Genomic DNA, 23,228 nt, shown 5'->3' with positions numbered 1-23,228 from the left:
TCCACAGATGGAGATGCAATGGAGTAGGCATAGCATTTCAAAGTCCGGAGAGGGAGGGTTGGGATGCACGCAGGGTCATTTCCCACTTAGCAGCGGACTCCTAAATCAAAGAGGCTAATAGGGCCGAATGTGCACTAAAGCAGTTACTGATTAACATAAATATTTTTCAAGTGTTCTAATTTGCCTTCATGGAAGCATCCTCCATATCTGGAAGAAAAATGAAGCTTTGCTTTAGAATAATTAATATCAGTATCTTTTGTAACACTTAAAAACTCTAAGGAAAAATAAACCGAATCAAGGGAAGCTTTAGCATTACTTAGCACATATTACATTATTCTGCTGAATTCTTTTTTCTTTCTTTTTTTTTTCTTTTGCTTGAGAGCATGATAGTTTAATGTGAAAAAGAAGATTATGAATTCCCTTACCTACGCTGACAAATAAAATTCTCTTTAAGTCTATTTTACTTTTGGCATTTGAATCGAGGATATGAACATTCATTCTTTTTTACATTTTACAGATATATTAAGAAACTTCTAAGTGCAGGCTTTATGCTTGATACTAGAAAACGAGTAGTGAACAAAATTGACATACATTAGAAGTTCTCAGCATGCATATTACTTATTTTAAATAAATTCTATATATTGATAGAATTGTAGAACTGGAAAACTGCTTTCTTCTGCATTTTTAATTGAATATTTGCAATTGTGAGACCTGTCCAGTATCAATAAAAGCTTGTGTTATAATGTATCACCTCAAGGCAAGATTTGCTATTATCATCTAAAACATTGAAAATGTCAACCAAGAGGATAGATTCTGACATGTCTGAGATACTGGAGTATAGATTTAGAAAAATATCTCATTGACAAAAATCACTGTAAACAATATTTTCCAGTATGTAATGGAGAAGATGACAAATAAAATTTTGTAGTTTAAATTTTTCTCCAAAGGAATATATCTGTTCATCCTAAATACAACTCAAAGGAAAATCGTGACTCATTTTCTGGAAACTTACTTAATGTCAGTTGCCAAAGAGTAGTGGACAGTTCATAAAGAGGAAGTTCAAGTGGAAAAAGACATAAGGGAGAAAGTGAGATGGATGGAACAAAAGCCAAGCCATACTTGTCCTCTAGGGGTGTCTGGGTGGCTCAGTGGCTTAAGTGTCTGCCTCGGGCTCCAGACATGATCCCAGGGTCCTGGGACGCAGCTCTGTGTCAGGCTCCCTGCTCCCTAGGGAGTCTGCTTCTCTCTCTCCCTCTGCTGCTACCCTGCTTGTGCTCTCTCTCTCTCTCTGTCAAATAAATTAATAAGTAAATACTCATCCTGTGCATTTTTAACATATCAGGAAGCATACATACAGGCAAAGAAGAAATGACTGCATTAAGCAGCAAACCTTGTAACTCAACCAGGCTCTGTCCAGTGGCAGAAGCCAACAGATAAAAACTTGGATTTAGAGCCATCTTTGAAATGGGTGGCTCAGTGGGTTGAGCCTCTGCCTTCGGCTCAGGTCATGATCCCAGGGTCCTGGGATCATGCCCCACATTGGGCTCTCTGATCAGTGGGGAGCCTGCTTCCCTTCTTCTTTCTCTGCCTGCCTCTCTGCCTACTTGGGATCTCTGTCTGTCAAATAAATAAATAAGTAAATAAATAATCTTTAAAAATGAAAGAAAATATAATCATTATTGGAAGAATAAAGTTGGATGCAAATGGTGAATTCTAAGAATAAAATGCAGTGCCATGGCATAGAGAGAGACCTAGGTGATAGAAATAGAAATGAGAGAGAGAGCCGAAGAGAGGCAAGGAAGAGAGAGAGAGAGATCGAGAGTGGTTGATCTAAGCAAAGTATAGGTCACAAGAGCCTCTGGAAAGGAAGTGAGTGAGAGAGAGAGAGAGGGTGTGTGTGTGTGTATGTTGTGGGAAGGGGTCCAAGGCAGGATTAAGATACCAGGCAGAGGGTAGATCAGCACTGGGCTCATTTAATTGCACATAACAGATCTGCCCATCTGCAGCTCTTCTGCAAACCTTTCCGTATCTAGACTTCACTTGGCTTTCGCTAATGTAACATTCCGGCTGATGTTTAGGGGTGGAGTGATTGCTTAAGACACGAGAAGACAATGATGAGCGATAACAGTGAGGTCCCATTCCTTATTAAATTTAACAAGTGGTATGTTCGTAGGCAAATCTGTGGTATGTATATTTTCAAAAAAATTAAAATCTTCTTTCTCTCTAAAAAGAATTTTTGCCCTCAACAAACAGCTTAGGATACTTTATAACTGCCTATAAAGGAAAGAATACATGAATCAGTTCATTGTTTTAAATTTTCAAAATGTATTCGATTTAAACACATATAAGAAGTGTTTGCAAAGGGCACAGTAAATGGATATCCATCAAAATCAAGTTGTGGGGCAATTTCTGTTTTTAACTGCACGGAAACGTTAAGTGTTTCATAAAATAGATCATCTGAGAATACAAGTGTTGAGTCACCAGAGATTATGGTTGCGGGTTTCTCACGGCTGGAAAGATGGTTGGCGATGACGTACTGTGGGCATAAAGGGAAACAGGAAGGTTCGCTTTCCCTTCAAAACTTCAAAAATTTCAGTACTGGATCACAAAGTTCATTGAATGGTAATGGCCGGTATTTTGTTTTCAATAAAATGAAATGTGGTAGAATATAATGGGGGAAAAAAAAAGCAGGTAGAGTACACCATATGTAGGACATCATGAAACTTATTTCAGTTGTGCGTTTGGAAATGTGTGCCAAATCACAATGTACTCTGTATTTCTTATTGTGGGTTGGAGTCAAAACAAGTTCACTATTACCTGGTCTAGATATGGAAGTAGGGAAGAAACGTCCCTATCCTTTTCTTTATATGCTCCTTCAGGCTATATCTTATGATATTTTTCTTTTATTCAAGTGTTTATCTGATTTCACCTGCATAAAATGTTGGGAGAGAAATATGAGAAACAAGATTTTTTTTTTTTTAATATGTGCACCTCCCTAGGGATGATTCTGCCAAATAAAATATCCTTCCAAGGACACCTTCTAAAATTCCAACTTTTTGTGTATTCCAGAAGTTAAAACCTGATGAAAATGTTGATATTACTAACCAGCATTAATGTGTTTGGTTTTCAGTTAATCATGCCGCTAAGTCTTAAAACTCCTGACACATACAAACACCTCATCATTATAATTTTAAAACAGCTTTAAAAGAAGAAAGCAAATGAGTCAGACTTTTTTTTTTCTTTATCTGCTTCAGGCCATGAAAGAATTTGCTGTGTCTCAATGTGACATTTGAAATTTCCCTCATTTAAACTGTCCCAACTTCAAAGCATTTAAAATACAAATCCATCTTCTTTTGGCAGTCTCAATGTCAAAAAGTTATCAAGGGAACAAAGCCCACCTTCAGCTTAATAAAATGATACTTTTTATGAAGGACATTTCCATTATCTACAGCTAAACTAAATTCTATAAACAATCACCACAATACTGAATTCAAATTACCCTATTTAGAAAAAAAAATTGTCAGAAAATAAGAAATATTAAAAACTCCAAAGAGACAGAAAATCAGAGTCAACTCAGATTCAAAAATGTAGCCCACAGAACTGCCACACCAAACTATAAAAGCTGTTGGAATAATGGAAGAGAGATTGACAAATATGGCTTCTGTTCTCTTTTCCATGGAATAAAGGCATCATTGCACTTATGGTACTCATTCTGGATCTTGGTTTCCTTCTCAGAAAAAGTAACTTTGAAAATTTACATCATGTCGACTTGCAATCTGTATAAAGAGACTTACTGAGTAAAAACTAATATATTTATTTCTAGATTAAATATTATCCTTGACTTTCATTTAGTAAATATTTTTATTTTCCTGAACTAGGCTGTTGAATTCACAACCTGATGGTTGTGTGCCATTGGGCAAACAACTTAAATTCTCCCAGCTTCTGTTTTCTTATCTATAAAGTGGGATAATAGTTCTGCTTCACAATGTTGCTATGACAATTCAATAAATTAGTAAGTAAACTATTCAATAAATTAGTAAATAAACCATATAATATAGTGTCTGACACACAGGAAATGCTCAGTAAGGATTTGATATTATTATTATTTGCTTACATTTTCCATCTTCACATCCTGACTCCTCAGTGAAATAGTGAGGATTAAGGAGGTAACGCATTTGAACATTAGGTAAAATGTGTTATGTAAACGCTGTGGGAACATGGATCACATTTTGCTACACCCATAAACACTCTTATAGACAGACTATAGAATAATATTAATGATAATAACATTTAATAATCATAATCAAAATAAGTAACATTTAATGGCATTAAATAACTCATACTCCTAAACCCCAAAACAGTTTCCCCCTTACTGCTTTCTATTTTGAATTTTACTTTAGAAACCAGAAACACAATGGCACGAAGGCTTTCCTTAGAACAAACCCTTGTTTCTCTGACACACTGGACACAAGTGTAACACACAATAGCTGACTGCTTGCTATATTGAGAAGAGGGAGCTCTCCAACTCTCACCATGCCAACCAAACCCTGAACCAGACACGTGTCTCTTTTGCCAGCCGTGTCTTACTCTGTTCTTCCTACTGACAGGCCGGCTTAATCTGTAGGGCCCCTGTGGGAAACAGGCAACATGGAATGTTCAGACACTGTAATCAGGGAAAAGAACCCCAAGAAGAGTGTGGTAGAGTGAAAAGAGCATCGTGTAAACGACAGGAATCTTACCATCTTACTAGTGTTGAGCCTGGATAAGGACCTTGTCTGGAAGATTTAAAGAATTTCCTCCAAATCTGAAATTTTTATCCAGGTGTATAAAGTGTGCATTACCTTTAAATGCCAAAGTTCCCATTTAATACAATGGCAACCCCATAAGATGGACCTTCTTCACTGTAGAGGCTAATAAATACAAATGGAGTCTCAGCACGGCTGAGTATCTTGTGAACGGGGGAGAGCAAATTGGAGCTTGGTTGCATTTCTCCCAAAATCAGAGCCTGTGCTTTCCTCCTGTATTATACTACTTCATATATATGAGCATTCATTGAATGTAAAATGTATTCTATTTCTCCACTGATAGCCAGTACACTTTTGAATATGAAATCTTTCTTAAGTAATTAGGAGAACTAAGTAAACTTTATGCACTGAATAAATATTAACCAAGGGACAATAATATGGCAGGAACTTCATAATGTGTCAGGGTACAAAAGTAAATATAATGTATATGGTATCCAACCTTTTAGAATTTATGCTCAAGGAGGCAACACAAAATTTATAAGAAATATAAATAGATGTTCAATTATTGCTTCTTTGTCTTTTTTTTTTTTTTTTTTTTTTTGGTAAGCTACCAGTGTCACTATATACCAACAATTGATACTGGATGCTTCTTTTTATTATTTCATTTAATCCCCATCTGTAAATTAAGTATTCATTTCCTTATATTATATATCCAGTATATGCTAGTGACAATTTATTCCCCTTCCAACAATGGATAATAATGGCCAATTTCATTATATCTCTCCAATACTGAGCAGTATCCTTTAAAAAAAATGCTGATTTGATAGATTAAAGAACTACATCTCATTTTTATTTTGTATTTTTATTTCTAATGAGGTTGGGGATTTGTTAGTGTATCAGGGAAAATTTGTTTAGCATCCAAAAGTCAAGTACTACATGTGGCATGGTGGATAGAGAAAATATTGCTTTAAAAAGATTAGAGAGATAAAAAGAAAAAAAGTTTGTGAGTATTACAAGTAAAAAGAAACAGACACAACTTCTTCAAGGTCTAGTATCACCCACTTGGTCATAGGGTTATGGCTGATGAATCTCAACAAGGAGGGTAAAAGACATCCTGAAACATGGCTTATTTGTTGTTATTTTTACAACGATTCTGGCTTAATAAAGTTAACTATGATTTTACTATTTGTATATGGGTTTTCTGGTCAGCTTTTACTCTTTATATATGGGCTTCAGCTCTGCCATACACCAATGACCTAAAATTTAATTAGGCCCCAACTGAAAAGCAAAGAATGGCTTTCACAATCGATCCTGACTATATGTAGATTTCATAGCTAAAATTCATCTGAAAAAAGAATTGCTAATTTGAATATAATATTTATTTGTTTGTATGTTTGTTTATTCAAAGTAGGTTCCACAGGTAGTGTGGAGTCCGATGTAGGGTTTGAACTCTGAGATCAAGCCCTAAGATCAAGACCTGAGCTGAGGGCGCCTGGGTGGCTCAGTGGGTTAAGCCGCTGCCTTCGGCTCAGGTCATGATCTCAGGGTCCTGGGATCGAGTCGCGCATCGGGCTCTCTGCTCAGCAGGGAGCCTGCTTCCTCCCCTCTCTCTCTCTGCCTACTTGTGATCTCTCTCTGTCAAATAAATAAATAAAATCTTTAAAAAAAAAAAAAGACCTGAGCTGAAATCAGGCGTAGGACACTTAACCAACTTGAGCCACCCAAGTACCCGAATATAAAGTTTATTGTAATGTACTTTCAGTGTACGTCTTGTGTGTTTGCTAATAGAGATTAACTGTCTTCTATTTGTAAAGCTGCTTAAAGGCCATTAGCTACTCTTAAAAAAATCAGATTTGAACCAGTACCATATTTCTGGTGTCTTAACTTTCATTCTGTCTTCTTTCAGCCAAATCATACTGACTTCCCAAATGCTCACTGAAGAGCCAATGAAGCTGTCCTAGGCTAGGATTATCCCAGTATGAAAATCAGATATAATGATAAAAAGCACCTACCATCCACTATACCCTTATGGCATATTCATTTTCCACAGAGCTCCCTCTTTGGTTTGATCCCTATTTTATTCTCTCCCATTGGTTTTGTTTACTTCTTTTCAAATTGTACAGACTGTCAGAGGTGAAGCTACAACCATTTGTAGATGAGATCAAGCTATATCCAAGTTATATCTATGAAGGGATTTGTCTACCTGAGCTGCGTTTTTCAAAGGATTTATTTATTTGAGAAAGAGAGAACATGCATACCTAGACACAAGCTGGGGGTGGGGGAACAGACAGATTAGGAGAGAGAATCCCAAACACGATCCCGCTGAACACAGAGCCTGAGGTGGGGCTTGATCCCAGGATCCTGAGATCATGACTTGAGCCAAAATCAAGTGTTAGCTGCATAACCAACTGAGCCACCCAGGTGTCCAGAGACTTAGTTGCTTTTTGTAATTAATCACAGGCTTATGTGACAGTGACTTAAACCATAGGGTGTTGATTGTTCACTTATTAGGAAGTCTCAATGTTGGGGATTGCTGGGTTAGTGCATGCTCACTCCTGGCTTTCTCCTTATCAGAACAAGACAGCTTCATTCAATCAAGACATGTTTTTAATTAAAAAAAAAAAAAACTGTCTCAGGGGTTTCCTAGGAGACTTTCTTTTCTGTATCATTGGCTAGAAATTTGTTATATATTTATTCCTATACCAGAGACGAATCTTGACCTCCATGAGATTTAAAAAATATATATTTTCTATTGCTAAACAAAATCAGGTTTATAGCAATAGAGAAGATAGGAAATAACATTTGTATAAAAATCCTAAAGCATTTGAGAAAAAAAATTAATTAAAAGCACAGTGATTAATCAAATCTAATCAGTTCTTATATCAATTTTAAAACAGAAGAAGAAAACATAAATTCAGTATGATTGAATTTGGTCCAGGGCCAAAAATTACAAAATTTGAATATGTAAGGCTATTGCAAATAACACAATTAGATACATATTCTACATCCAAAGAAAGCTTTCTTATTGAACCATATTTTATGTGTACTCCAATTTAATTTAATTACTATATTGTAGAATTATGACTTGATCCCATTGTGCAGCAAAAATTTCAAAATGTATTAACCTTGCTCAGCCTCAGTAATAAAAAAAATCTGTGCAGTCAATTTAACACAAATATTATGAGAACATATTTCTCCAATAAAAGACAAGTTTTTACACTCAGAATTGTCAAGAAGATATTTTGAACCTAGAACAGTAAGACTTTTAAGTTTGGAGAGAGGTTAAAAAGTCAACCTTTAGAAAATTATATATAAGCATATAATGTACAGAAAAAAATAAAGGCAGGGTTGGCATATTTTGAAAATTCATAATTACCGGCATGTTTAGCAAAATCTTCTGGATAGAAATAGCACAATAATTTAGAACAAAAAAAGAAAAATGGACTGAAAATTTTTTGTCTGATTTTGTTGGTTTCTTTTTTAAGGAGACATTAAAAAATTGTCAATATTTAAAAGCAATAAGTTAAAGCACATTTTATTCATGTACGATAACTTTCTTAAATTTAATTCAAGTGAATATAACATGAAATCTGAGAGAAGTGCTGTAATGCAGAACTATACTCAGATGCTTATATAGTTAATATGACTAAGTAAGCAACTGTACTCTTTGTATTACTGAACATTTTGTTTAAATAAAATAGCCTCACTGCCTCCTATTCTTTTATATTTTGGATATTTGAATTCACAAGGTGGTCAGTAATGATAGACGATCTTTCCAATATTTTATACACAGTTGCACATAAAAGATAAGATTAAATTTAAAAGGAATAGGTGTGGCATAGGTTTCTAGAAACATTAATGTCAATGAACTTTAAAATAATCAATATCACTGAGATAAGATACAGTATTAATTTTCTCAAGAAAATAAATTGCACAAGCCAAAGTCAATGACTGTATATTTGGTTGGTGTACCAAAAGAAAAATAAGTTTTCTAATAAAAAAGTGGAAATTACAGTTAAAGAAAAGTGTGATTAATCAATTTAAATTGTTGGGAAAAGATTTTTCACCTCAGCAAGTGTAAAGCAAGCATTAAGAACAGTGTTCTGATAAATATTTCGTACTGAAATTGAAAAGCTAAGTCTGTTGTGTAAGTGGGAACTATATCAAGTCATGCTCCCAAGAATAGTTTCTTAGAATTTTCTGGTATCTGAGCTAATGTTTTCTTTAGTGCTTTTCCATTCATTCCCTTCCAATGGCCACCACCTAACATTGCCCCTCTGTGGACCCCAACTCTATCTTTCACTGTGACCCAGGACAGGTCCCAAGATTTGCTTTACTGCCTGGCCTCATTAGGGCTCCTGGTTTAACTGATCAGCCCCAGCCTGACATCCCTAATTCTCTGGTCTTTTGGATTGTCAAGAAAACTGGGGTCAGCTGCAGATTCTGCTCTCAGTATATAAAGTTCCACCAGTGGCAACTCACCGTAATTTTATATTTTTCTACAACCATGAGGTTTAAAAAAAAAAAAAGGAGGAGAGAGGGAAGACCTATGTCATGACAGAAGTGATTAGTGAAGTGTGTAAACCTGGTGATTCACAGACCTGTACCCCTGGGGATAAAAATATATGTTTATAAAAAATAAAAAAAAAAAAAAAGAAAGAACAATACTTTGGAAAAAAAAAAAAAAAAGAAAGAGCTTCTTATTCTGTCAATAGCATTGTTTAAATCAAAAGAGCAGTTGGTTTACAATTAAGACTGTGTTTAGATCCACATTGGGTCAATAGGCTTTGTGTGGAAGCAGAAGACTATGCCTCTAGAAAATATAATAATGTGTAAAGTCTCTTTACTTTATCGAGGCATCTAGCTATCCTATACACCTATCACTCCCTCCTTGAGAAAAATGATGCAGATTTCTAATAATCAATAATAGCCAAGCAAACGTTTGGAGTATAACCTACTTAGGAGTACCAGAATGCTTATTTATATGAGTTATTAATTTAAGCAGTTTCAATGAATTAAGCAGATTTTCTTCCTGTAATACCAAATAAAAAACCCTCAGGCCCCCACTCCTATTTGATTACAGAAAATATGTGTCTTTCATAGCTTTACCATTCTTATTATTTCCAAGGAATTCCAAGAAATGCTTTTCTAGTACCACAAACTTATACTGGTTTTATCTTGCCACGTCTTCACACAGTATCCTTCCAGGATTCATTCTGTTCCTTCTAGTCTTCCAATTGCTTCTCCAAATGCTGCCACGCTAAGATGAGGGAGTGGTTCTACACCATTCCCGTACAGCGCAGTTCACACCAGTTTCTAGGATGCAATACAACTTTGCTTAAGTTTGATTATAACAATAAGAACTATGATGCAGGAAGGGGCAGCCCAACAATGGTTATCAGATAAGGTAGTCTTAGCATCAAGCAGTCTTTTCATGTCGAGGACCTTCGGTTCAGCTGAATCATTTTGCTGAAGGTCAGCTTGAATCCTCAAGCTTGAAGTCAAATTCCCACCACCTCTCTTTTTCAGGTGTATGTGCTGGGGGTGTGGACAGGGAGAAGATGAATATGCATTCATCTCCTTCAGCTCTTAAGTGAGTCCTTAATGACATCACGACAACCCCGTCTGATTGTGTTCATTTGGACTTCATCATTGTTAATGAGATTGCAGCTCACATCTCCATGAGTCACTGTTTCTCTCAAGCTGACCTGACCAGAATACAGGAGAGTATTTCACAAGTACAATTCCAATGCCCAATCTAAAATTCAGAATCTACTTATAAATACCGTATTTGCCATTTTGTCAGCTTCAATAATTTAAAAATCCAGATTCCACTTGGAGCAATAGAAGGAACTCTTGGTAAATTTAAAACAGCAGTTTATCTCCACTGCATAAGTGTTACCATTTCTATATACTGGAGCATTGAGTAAGTGCAAATTACTGTCTCTTATGGGATATCTTCTAGTATTTCAAATAAAATGCACCTTTTAAGAATGACTGATAACTCATAATTCAGTATTTAATGCATAAAACTTTGAACAACTGTATTTGAGTGTAGCTTTTTCCATATCCACAGCCCAACCATTTTATTTTATAGTGCCATTTAACAATTGCAGCATAATTCTTGAGTAGTTCATATTTGAATTTGAAAATTTGAAATGTTTTTGAATTATTTATACTATAATACAAAGTTGAAGAATGAGGAATCAAAAAAGAACTTTGAGCAGAAAGTTTTTTAACTTCAGAACTAGTCTATTGTCTACTTGATTAGCATGTTTAAAAAAATTCCAGTAAAATAATTACACTTATAAGAAACAGACTTAACTTTGGGTCTCCATTTTCTGCTTTGGTTTATAGATCTTTATTTCCCAACTTTATCTTATCCTAATACCTCTCCATACATACACCCTACTTATCATGTTACAAAGTGTTATAGAACCTTAAGTTGGAAGAAATGATACTGAAAAGCCATTTAATCAAACCCATGTCTGAGGTCTATCTTTTAAGAAATTCTGACAGATTGTTGTCAAATTTATAGCAAGTTTAGTTTGCTACTTCTAGAGGCACAAGAGTTTTATTACATATTTCATACTATGCATTCATTAAATGCCTACTGTATTATAAATCCTGGATGAGACATTTTATTCCATAAGAGTAACCAGTCAGTCTTTGAACTGTTCCCAGCTAGGAGGAACAAGCAACAAATAAATTGACAATTACAACTTAATGATAAGTAAGACACTAAAAAAGTGCTCAGGAAGGGCACCTGGACAAGAGGAAAACCCATCTGTTTCTCTATAGCCCTTGTCTACTAAAGAGGTAATCACCACCATTTTGGCATTTTCCTGTCACCTACACCTTGGCAAAGGGGGTGAAGTCTTAGCACCTATGAAAAAAAGTCGTTCTACTTTTTCCTCACACAGAAAAAAAACAAAAAGGATATAAATTGAAAAACCTCAAACACATAGTATATCAGAGGAGAAGAAAGCAGTGTAATGCCCAAGTTTTCGTGTCCGAGAGACCACCAAAGAGCCAACACCGATGCAATCACACAAAGGTTTATTTGACAAGCTTAAGCTTGGACCCAAGTATACCTGACACAGCGGAATAGGGACTTGGACCCCGAGTCTAGTTAAGGCAGAGGTATGTATGTGTCATTACAAGAGGCTTGGGTTGGGGGAAGAGGGGAAATTTCAGACTTTCCTGCAGTAAGCTGATTAGCTATTGCCGGGGTGTTGCAGACTTGGGTATAGTGGTTTTTCCTGTTACTAAATCTTAACGGTTTTTCCTGGAACTAAAGCAGGGTAGGGTATAGCAGTTTTTCCTGTAGCTAAAGAAGGGTTAAGTTCAGCCCCTGGTCACAGGTCCTGAGATGGCTGCCGAAGGTGAGATGGCTGCCGAAGCTAAGATGGCTGCATTTGTGCTAACGCTAAACTTGAGCTGGGATGGCCTTAATTTTCTCGGCCACCACAGCAGAACAGTCCTAAGTTGGTTTAGTAATATGCTTACTACCTTTATAATACCTGTCATACCTCTATCACAATCCCTCAGATCCTCTTCCAAGTTCTCTGAGAAAAACCAATGCACACGTGCAAGAATTCAAAACATTTTACCATGGGTAGAACACTCCAATTATATTACAGTCATGAATTGATTCCACAAACATTTATTGGCTCCACAAACACTTATTGAACACCACCTGTGTCTAAGACTCAGTGAACACGATGGTGAATAACACAAAGAATTTGTTCTCAAGGGGTGAGGAGCCAAATGAAGGATACTGGTGAGTAAATGAATGATTAAAATACAGGGCAATGCTGTGAGTGAGCACTAAATAGCACCTGGTTACTTGGGGGTAGGCTTATCAGCCTTTCTAAAGAAAGTCCTCTTTTAAGCTCTGACCTAAAGAGTAAGAAAGAGAACTCCAGGGAAGAGAACAAAAGGAAAGAATGAACCAGCAGAGTGAAGAACACTCACAAAGGCCCAGAAGCAAAAAAGAAAAAAAAAAAAGAGCATGGTGTTTTCAAGGGACTTAAAAGAGTTCAGTTTAAGCTGGTTCACTGAGTGATCCCTGTTTTGGGGTAGACTGTGAAGAGGCTGGTCAAGTCATCAGAGGGCAAAGCATGCTGGAGTCTGTAGAGGCTATTTTAAGACATACAGACTTTTGGACCCAGAGTAATAGAGAAACACCAAACAGATTTAACCCAGGGTGATATGATCAGATTTCATCTTAGACAAAATACACTGACTACTTGTGGAGAATAGATTTTCAGGACATCAAGTCAAGAAGCAGATAAGTTTATGTTAGAGCATACTACCCCCACCACAGTGCCTGTAATCAGATCCAATTTAAACAATGCCCCCAACTTGCTCAGTACCAATTAACTCTGAGGCCCTTGGTGGCTTTAGGAGTTTAGGGGCTTAATGGCTTTCAGTGATTTAATGAAGAGGGCTATCACACTACCCCTCCCATCTTAATGTCATTTGTGATCTTGGCCTTCCCCTGAGAGGGTTGTTCTACACACTACCATCCTCCCTTCCAGCTGTAGGAGGGCTCACAGCAGCTCTGGTGCCCAGACACACAGAGGCTCTGGTTCTTTCTTTACTTCTCCATTCAGATATAATCTGGACACATTTGAGATCTGACTTCTCTAGAAGCTACATGGAGACACTGGATGGAACTGAGTTGGAGGCATTTCTGGAATATTTTATTGGTCAGTTGTTTTCATGAATCTGGTGTAAAGGAGAAAAAGTTGGACTACATACATGTACATTTGGGGCACTTGCAATTGAACCATTGGCATGAGTGAAATGCTCTATTTAGTGGGGAGGAGGCAGAACCTTGGGGAAAACTAACAGTCAAAACTTGGAAGAAGAAGGAGTTTTGCATAGGGTATTAAGAAGACATGCTCTGACGATATAGAAAGAAATCCACCAGAATCCCTTGTTTCAAAACTTAAAGGAGTAGAATGTCCTAAGAAGATGTGAGATGCTGCTAAAAGATTGAATGAAATAAAGCCTGAGAAGTGGCTTTTGAGTTAGGAATAAATTTGGGCAAGATAATTTGGAGAATTTAGCAAGGGTCATCTTGTTGGGAATAGTTAGAGGTAGAAAAAGATGGTGGTGTTTTGGGTTTTTTTTTTAAGTTTTTTTTTTTTTTTTTTAAAGATTTTATTTATTTATTTGTCAGACAGAGATCACAAGTAGGCAGAGAGGCAGGCAGAGAGAGACTGAGAGAGTGAAGCAGGCTCCCTGCTGAGTGGAGAGCCCGATGTGGGACTCGATCCCAGGACCCTGAGATCATGACCTGAGCCGAAGGCAGCGGCTTAACCCACTGAGCCATCCAGGCGCCCAAAAGATGGTAGTGTTTTGATAGACCTTTTTTCAAGAAGATCATGAGATGGGTAAAAACGGGTCTGACAATAAATAAAGTGAGTGAAGGAAGGCTTTCTATTTATGTCTTTGTTATTCCTTGTTTGTTTTAAATTAGGGAGACTTGAGCATTTGAAAATGCTTATGAAAAGGCATAAGCTTAGGAACAAGTAAAATAAAAATGGTTGAATTTACAGAAAATGGAAGAGAGGACTTCCAACCTGGGCTAGATTTGTTTGTTTGTTTTAAGCCTATAATGTATTCTAGGGAGACATTTCCCATGACATTATGGATTTAAGTTTCCCTTGAAAGTTTGGAAGATTTGGCAAGTAGGCCCACTATTCTGTATGCAAGTGGCTGTGGTGGACAAACAGACTCCACTATCATTTTCAAAGGCCTCTGGAAATGCTTGATTATGTGAAGGCTGACCTACAGAATAACAATAGGATAATTATAGAATAAGCCTGAAAGAGCCAAAAGATGCGGATTCAGGAAAATTGAAGAATTTTAACAAAAGTGAGGAGAGAAAAAGAGAAAGGAGACAGAGCTAGGTTTCTACCTATTTTGGTAGAAAGTGGGGAGAATTCTTGACTAACAGCCTCTCAGCTCTCTAGAGTGAGTGGCAAGCAAAACTCTTCTCTGATAATAGAGGGAACTTCATTAGTGAGAATCTCGGTTTAACTCTTCATATGTAGGAGCAGCACTAAAGGAAAAAGTGTTTATGTTCTGAAGAATTAATAAATTTTAAATGTCTTGTGATTAGAAAAGGTTTTGAACAAACTATTGCCATTATTAACAAAAATAATTAAATACAGATACATTCATGAAGCACTTATGATATTCTGGGCACCATTCTAAGCTTTATAGATGAATCAACCCACTCAATCCTCACAATAAGCCTATGAAGTGAGTATTACTCTCCCAATTTTCCTTCATTAAAAAATAATTGTGTCAATTATATAAAATGCCAGATTTTATACTGCAAAATGGAAATTTCTCAAGTTGATGAGATTCAGGATCATTATCTCCTTTAAATTTTTCTACCTAAGTAGGATTTATAAGCTAAATCTCTTTATCCTCACTCCATTATTAATTTTAATAAATATTGAAATATTATAAGGAACTCACTACCACTAAATATTGCTAAAGGCATCAACCATGAACTAAATAGTTAAGTATTTCATTTTGTACCATGTAAGTTTAAATTAATTCATGAGCCCCCTAGAATGCATAACCGAAGCAAGCTCTTCTCTATGATTTTTCATCTGCACTAAGTAGTTTAAATGCCAGCCCACTGGGAAATTGGTATTTGTACTAGATGAACTTCTTTGCCTAGAATTCTGGAATTCTATAAGCATCACCAAATTAACACAAAAATATAACCATATAAATGCTAAAAAAGCATACAATAGTCTACATATCTATATAACTATGCATTTTATACCTCTATCTGTAAATGATAAAATATGCCAAAAATCCCAGGATAACATTTTTAAAAGAAATACTCATATGTTTTCTTTCTCCAGAAGTTTCAGATTATTGGTTTTCTCATACTGATTACTGTGTATGCATAAAGAGACAGATATTTCTTATGATGTTCAATTATTTACATCAGCAAGTATGTCCCAGCAATAATTAGAGATCAAAGTAGAAAGGAGGAAAGAAGTTATCCTATATAAATGGCTTAATGGACTAATGGTTGATGGAGTGATGCTGTGATATTATTAAACTCCTATTAATTGAATATTTATATTTAATATTATTTAATACTTTGTTTGTCATCATATGCTGTTACAAAGGAGTGCCCTGTAAGATTGGGAACTACAGAGAACTTACATTTAAAATCTAGGGGAGCCTGGGTGCTACAGTCCGTTGAGCTTCCAACTCTTAGTTTTGGCTCGGTCATGACTTTGGGGTCATGGAATTGAACTCTGTGTTGGTCTCTGCTCTCGGTGTGGATTCTGCTTGAGATCCTCTCTCCTTCTCCCTCTGTCCCTCCTGCTCATGCTCTCTCTCAAATAAGGAAGTCTTTAAAAGAAAGAAAAGACTGGCAAAGTATTGCTAGATGGTATGACCTTGGCATTGTAATTTATTTATTTTATATCTGTAATCTGGGATTCTTGTTTGTCAAATTAAGAGGTGCATCTCCATTTGGAAAATAACTGTAGAGGTAAGAACAGTTGATTAAAGTTGGTGATGCAGTAAGAGAGGGCACTTATGTTTTGAAGCTCAATGTATGTATAGCTTTCTCTATGATGCTCGGAGAGTCCATTCTCTCCTCCATGTAAGCATACAGCTCCCCTTGATGCCTGTGGGAGCTGCACTTCCATGATGAGAAGAAAATGGGCTTGCTGAAGTTAATTATCAGACTGATTTGGGTCTCATTTTAACGCCCTGCTTATTGGCAATCAGAGCCTGGTATGTGACTCACTTTGTTCCTCACCTGATTTTGCAAGGAACAGAAGGCAAGTGCTACGTTTAAAAAGGTATAGTGAATAGATATACATAGGGCATGTGAAAGGAATTGGGCATTTTTATCCAGGAGCAGGGACTTTAGCTAGATTTCCCAAGAACAGTTTAGGCTGCGTTCACTTTAAGCTGTGTGCCATTTTAGACTCTGATTTTGTCCCAAGGCTAAATAGCACAATTGTTACACATTTAATAAATGAGATATTTAAGCCAACATATGACTATGCCATTCATGGGGTAAACCCACCTCTAAGTTGAAGGGAGATATTTATTTTAGAACAAATTAATATATCATTTTATGGCTGTTATTTTTAAAAAAAGAAAGAAAAGAAAAGGTAGGGGCGCCTAGGTGGCTCAGGTCATGATCTCAGGGTCCTGGGATTGAGCCCCGCATTGGGCTCTCTGCTCAGCAGGGAGCCTGCTTCTCCCTCCCCTCCTCACTTGTGCTCTCTGTTGCTATTTCTGTGTCTCTCTCTCAAATAAATAAAATCTTAAAAGAAAAGGTTATTTATCATTCAAAGAGTGCTTGAATCTTTCATAAGGAGGGAGCATTGTACAGGGGTCAAGTGCCAGGACTCTGCGGTCAGACCCGCAGTCTGACACCCCTGCTTGCTTGCTTGCTTAGTCAAGGATCTGCAGGCGATTCATTTAAACTCCCTGTATCTCGGTTGCCTTGTCTATAGACTGTGAGACAAACTGCACACATCTTTCAAAAAAAAAAAAAGTACATGAGAAAATGAAATGTTAACACATGTAAATCCTTAGAACTGTGCTGAGCACAGAGTAAGGCTGTATAAACACCTTTGTAATCACTGATGGATGAATAAGACAAAACCTCATGGAAGGATGTTTACATGCTTCAGAAAAACAAAGGACAGCAAATAAGTTTCCCACATATTTGAGTTTTAGACCAACAATTGTGCAGATAGATTTCCCAGGAAATTATACTCTGTCTCGTGATGTGTGTCAGGCCTCTCTTGTCAGTTACTCTGAAGATCTCTGAGCCCTGATTAAAGCCCCCACTGCTCTTTGGGACAATTCCAACCAGAGATAAATAAAATCCTGATTTATAAAAAGACTCTACATCAGTTGTCATATTATGAAACAACTAAAGGCCTTCTAACCCATCAGCACTGGGCAGTAAGGATTTTTAAGTCTCTTGTAACCTCTGCCATATTCAAGGACAGAGGTCCTTCAGTTAGATGCTGGACACAATGTTATTAGGGATGTTTTAACCAAAGGCCAGGGAATGAGAACATGTTACTAAAGTCAAATATATATATATATATATATATATATATATATATATATATATATATATTTTTTTTTTTTTTTTTTTTTTTTTTTAAACAAGGATCAAGGTCCTCCTGGCTATGGCTGGAAAGGAAACTATTTCCTTCTTTTGAAACTTTAGGCTTTCCTGAGGGAAGCAATCCTTCCCATAATGCAAGGAAGAGAATTAGATAGTGACAGGAAATGAGTGGTCTGGGACCAGCAGAGTTGCCATTATTATGATGTCTTCCAAAGGGTGGAACCACAAGCAAGATTACTTAGGTGATGTGCAACTGAACATTTAAAAATATTATTACAAGTGAAGTAAAATATATATTTAAATAAAATTTTGTATAGTTTAGATAGCAATGTTCATAATTTACACAAACTATTAATTAAGATATGCTCCACTTTGAAAATAGGTGTCTATGTAAAAATATATTTGCTAAGGCCCATTTGTTTTCAGTGAAGAAGACTGCAAAGATAGAATATGATCCTCTGAAATTTAAAAACCTATTTTACTGATAAGTGGGGTGTGCTTCTGTTCATTTGTTTTGCCTTGGCTCCCAATAACATCAGAGACAAATATATGGCCCAGTTCTAGAACGTATACAGAATTGGTGACATAAAATTATGAATATATATACACACACACATAGACAGACACACATTCTCTTCAACTCAATTTTTTTGTTTGTTTGTTTGTTTCTTTTGTTTTGTTTTGTTTTTTGTTTTGGTAATTCTTTTGTTATTTTTATTTTCCTCTGATGTATGGGTTTTGGGGGGAGAAAAGCAATCCAAAACTTGTTGCTGGTAGAAATAAGATACGGTTTAAAAATGAAAACTGCTACCATCTTAGCCTTTTCCATAAGGCTGATGGCCACAGATAGCATCTCCTTGGTGGGGGTGGAAAGCACTGGGGGAGTATGTACAGTGAATGCCCCAGAGAGTGAGGGAGGCTTATATTAGAACCTTGAGTCATGAAGCATCAGGGAAGAAACAAAAACCTATAAAAATAGTGATCACGTTCACCAGGCATTGGAGTGTACAGACTTCAAGAAGTGTAGAAGGGGAAATAGATTCCATGAAGAAAAATTGCTGGGTAGAATGGAAATTATTTGCTTTACACGTAGTTTCTTCCAAACCAGCAAATTCTTAGAAATAAAATTTTTTACTTGAAACTTACTGAAACAAAGCTTAGCATTTCCTTAAGGAAAAATAGACAAATTCAATGAGTAGACTGAAAGGAATAGAAGAGGAAAAATGTGGAAAATGGAGTGCTCCAGTCTTTTGTAAATAATGCACTTTCTTGTAATTTCCTAATTACATAACCCCAAAGGCTCCTAGTTAAAATTTAAATTTAAGGACCTTGTTATTATCCACATGAAAACTGAGATGTTGATCAAGTAAGATCAATTTCTCCCTCTTGCATGTATAAAACCTACAGAAATGTAAAGGCGGAGAGATGGGTGATAGTTTATTCACTCATTCACTCATCAAATATATGTTGAGCATCTACTTGGTCCCTGGCACTGCTCCACAAGAATTCAAAATATTTGCCCAAAATATTTGTGGAATTTATCTTCTAGTGAGGGAGACAGACAATGATCAATAAGCTCTGGAAAGAAGTAAATTATAGCTTATAGTTAGAAAGGGCTCAGTGCCATGGGTGTGGGGAGGTAGCGCAGGTTGAAAATAGGATTGCGAATGCCCAGGGAGGCATTTCAATTTTAAAATGGGATCAGCAGATATGTTAATCCACAAAATGAGTCTCAATAGATTTTAGAAGTTTGAAATTATAAAAGGATCTGTTCTGACTACACTAGGATGAAGCTGGAAATCAATAATAGAAGGACAACTGGGAAACTCACGAATATATGGACATCAAACAATACACTCTTAAACAACCAATATGTCAAAGGAGAAATCACCAGGAAAACTAGAAAATACTTAATGTTGAATAAAAATGAAAATACAGGGGCACCTTTGGTTAAGTGGCTGCCTTCAGCTTAATGTCATGATCTCAGGGTCCTGGGATTGACTCTGCATCATGCTCCTTGCTCAGCTGGGAGCCTGCTTCTTCCTCTGCCTGCTGCTCCGCCTACTTGTGCTCGCTCTCACTCTCGCTCTCTCTCCCTCTCTAATAAATAAAATATTTTAAAAAATTAAAATACAACATACCAGACTGATGGGGTGAAGCGAAGGCAGTGGGAAACTTACAGATGTAAACAAATATGTTGGGAAAAAAAAAGAGAGAGAGAGGGATCTGAGAAGACAGGGCTATGATGTAAGAGGAAGTGAAGAGGTTGTAGTATCCAAGAAACTAGGACAAGGAAATGTCTCATGGAGGAGGAGTGCCTCATGTGTCTATCAGTAAGAGTTTTGAGGACCTGCCACTGAGGCCAAGTTGTTATATTGACATCAAAATACATTTAGGATGTATGGATTTAATGGTGAATGCATATATGTTACCTTAAATCTTTTCATGATTTTTGTCTTCGATAAAGTGAAAACACTTTATCTACAAAATAATATGGACCACAACTGCTTATGTGAACAGTTCGTTACAAGAAAATAGGTGTGATGTCATGAAATATAAAAACAGTGTAATTTCATGTAGAATCATCTAATACTGTACCACAATACATCTTAATTGTGTTAGAGTTCCAAGGTGAAGATTTTTCTTATTATAATTGAGGATCATTATTCAGGATGATGTCATAACTAATGACGAATTTGGAAGTAAAATAATAAACTCCCATTAGAAGAACCACAAAGATAATGTTCAGCAGGGTGACTATAGTTAATAACAATGTACTATATAATTGAGAGTTGCTAAGAGAGAAAATCTTAAAAGTTCTTGTCACAAGAAAAAAAAAATAATAATAATAGACGGTGATGAATGTTAACCAGATATGTTATGGTGATCATTTTGCAATATATACAAATAGCAAATCATGTTGTATACCTGAAACTAATGTAATATTATATGTCAGTTATAGCTCAATAAAAAATTTTTTAAAAGAACAACAAAAATCTAGAAAAGACACAGTGGAACTGTGATATTCTTTGAAAAATCACTGCAGTTGAACATCTTTGCAAATATATGAATTCTAGATTAGCTGGTATTGAATAAGTCCAATAATAATTGTGTTGTATATATGCTAATAAGACTACAACAATAGGACTTTATTTTTTATTTTTTAAAAAGATTTTATTTATTTAATTGACAGAGAGATACAGCAAGAGAGGAAACACTAGCACAAGCAGGGGGAGTGGGAAAGGGAGAAGCAGGCTCCCCGCTGAACAGGGAGCCCAATGCAAGGCTTATCCCAGGACTATGTATGGGATCATGACCAGAGCCGAAGGCAGACGCTGAATGACTAAACCACCCAGGTGGACTTTGAAGAGAAAATATGAGGATAAAAAATGAAAGACTATTTCAAAAGAGATTTTTACTATAAAGCTTCAAGAAAAATGTAATACATTAGTAAAATAAAAATGCACAGAACTCATTTCCATGTGCAGGACACTAAGAATTTTAAGACATAAGAGGATAAGATGCATTTATAGAAGTGGAAAATAAAGTCCTTATTTAATGTTTTAAAACTATTGATGGTATCATCAAGATAACAGAAAATTGATATTTTGAGGATACCCATTACTTTTTACTTTGAGTGAACTAAATGTGAATGCAAAATTATTATGATGGTCATGTTTTAATGGTATTTATCTTACAAAGATATTCCAATCCTAAGAGGACAATTTTGCATTTTCTCAACGGTGAAAAACTTGGTTGATATCCACTAAAATTCAGATCAGTAGTTGTGAACAGGAAGGAACAGTATATAGAGTACTCATGTGATCTCTGTGCCTTTAAGAACGCTGGGAGAATCTAAAAGCAATCTCTCCCAAAAGAACCAATGAAGGAGCTTCCTTGAGGGAGAGAAGATCAGCTCTGTTTAAAACAAAGCAGAACAATGAAGCATTTTTAAACTGGCAACAGCACTCCTCCTTCTCATAGTTTGGTTTGCCCTCTTACAAAGCAACACCCTGGCATCCACATTAGAATTGAAACCGACAAGGCATCCCTTTCATCCCTGGCTGCCAAAACTCCTCACTAATAATAATTAGCCATTCCTGGCTTCTAGTCAAGAGAGTTTAATAAATACTAGAAGGGCTTTGGGGCCTCAGCTGTATTTCTAGCATTAGTTAAGGAATGATGGGGGCAGGGAGCATCAGTTTATGCCAAAGGGGATCTGCTAAATAGTGCAGCAAAAGGACTACTCACGAATGACCTAGTAATGAATGACCATTATTTAAAACTATATTTTATGTTATGGTATGTGTATAAATACTCATTCAAGTAGGTCATATTCAGCTTTATAAAGTTTATTTCTATACCTGCCTTAAAAACATTAATATGTAGCATCATAACGTCTGCTAGTTACTCTAAAAGTTATTACCTTTGCACCTTTCATACAGATGTGCTTTTCTAGGAAATGCAAATGGCTTTAGTTTCCAGGTAAATAATGATTCATGATATTCAATGTCTAACATAATCAAACAATGTGTATAATACTGAAGGAATAGTCATTATGAATATACCAGTTTATTTACTTGATACATTCCTCATCTTGGTTTGTGATATTATCAATGATAAAATTTCATGGGGCAAAAAATAAATAAATAAAATTTCAGAGCATATAACTGAATGCCTTGAAAAGCATAGATATTATAAAAAAAATGAGTAGATATTGTTATATTGTATTTATTCAAAGAAATATGGTATGGTAGGGATGGGGAGCTTCTTTCCCAAACTTGTGGTTTGTTCTCTCTCTTGTTTTCCCATTTTTATTATTTATTTATTCTTTTTTTAAGATTTTATTTATATATTTGACTAGTGAGAGAGATCGCAAGCAGGCGGAGAGGCAGGTAGAGAGAAAGGAAGGGAAGCAGGCTCCCCACCAAGCAGAGCGCCCCATGCGGGGCTTGATCCCAGGACCCTGGGATCATGACCTGAGCCGAAGGCAGAGGCTTAACGCACTGAGCCACCCAGACGCCCCTTTATTTATTTATTTTAATTTAAGTATATTTCCTCTCTTTAGGGGAAAGAAAAATATAAGAGAAATTGTTTTACTTTCTCTCACCCTTCACTCTAAAAGGCCGAGGGGAATGACTTATCTGATTGGTAAAACCTAAAGGAAGACTGTGCAGGCATGAATTTTATATTCTTTTACCTTTTCCATAGTAGCCTGTCTTCAGGATTCCTTCACTCTCTGTGCCCTGGGGCAGGTTGCACCCCTCTAGGTGTGCCCGAGTAACTGATAAGTCGGGCTTACTCAGAGGTGATAGGATATGGTTTCAAAC

Source organism: Mustela lutreola, chromosome 13, assembly GCF_030435805.1.
Source record: "Mustela lutreola isolate mMusLut2 chromosome 13, mMusLut2.pri, whole genome shotgun sequence".
Lineage (NCBI taxonomy): Eukaryota > Metazoa > Chordata > Mammalia > Carnivora > Mustelidae > Mustela > Mustela lutreola.
This window is presented reverse-complemented; position numbering follows the sequence as displayed.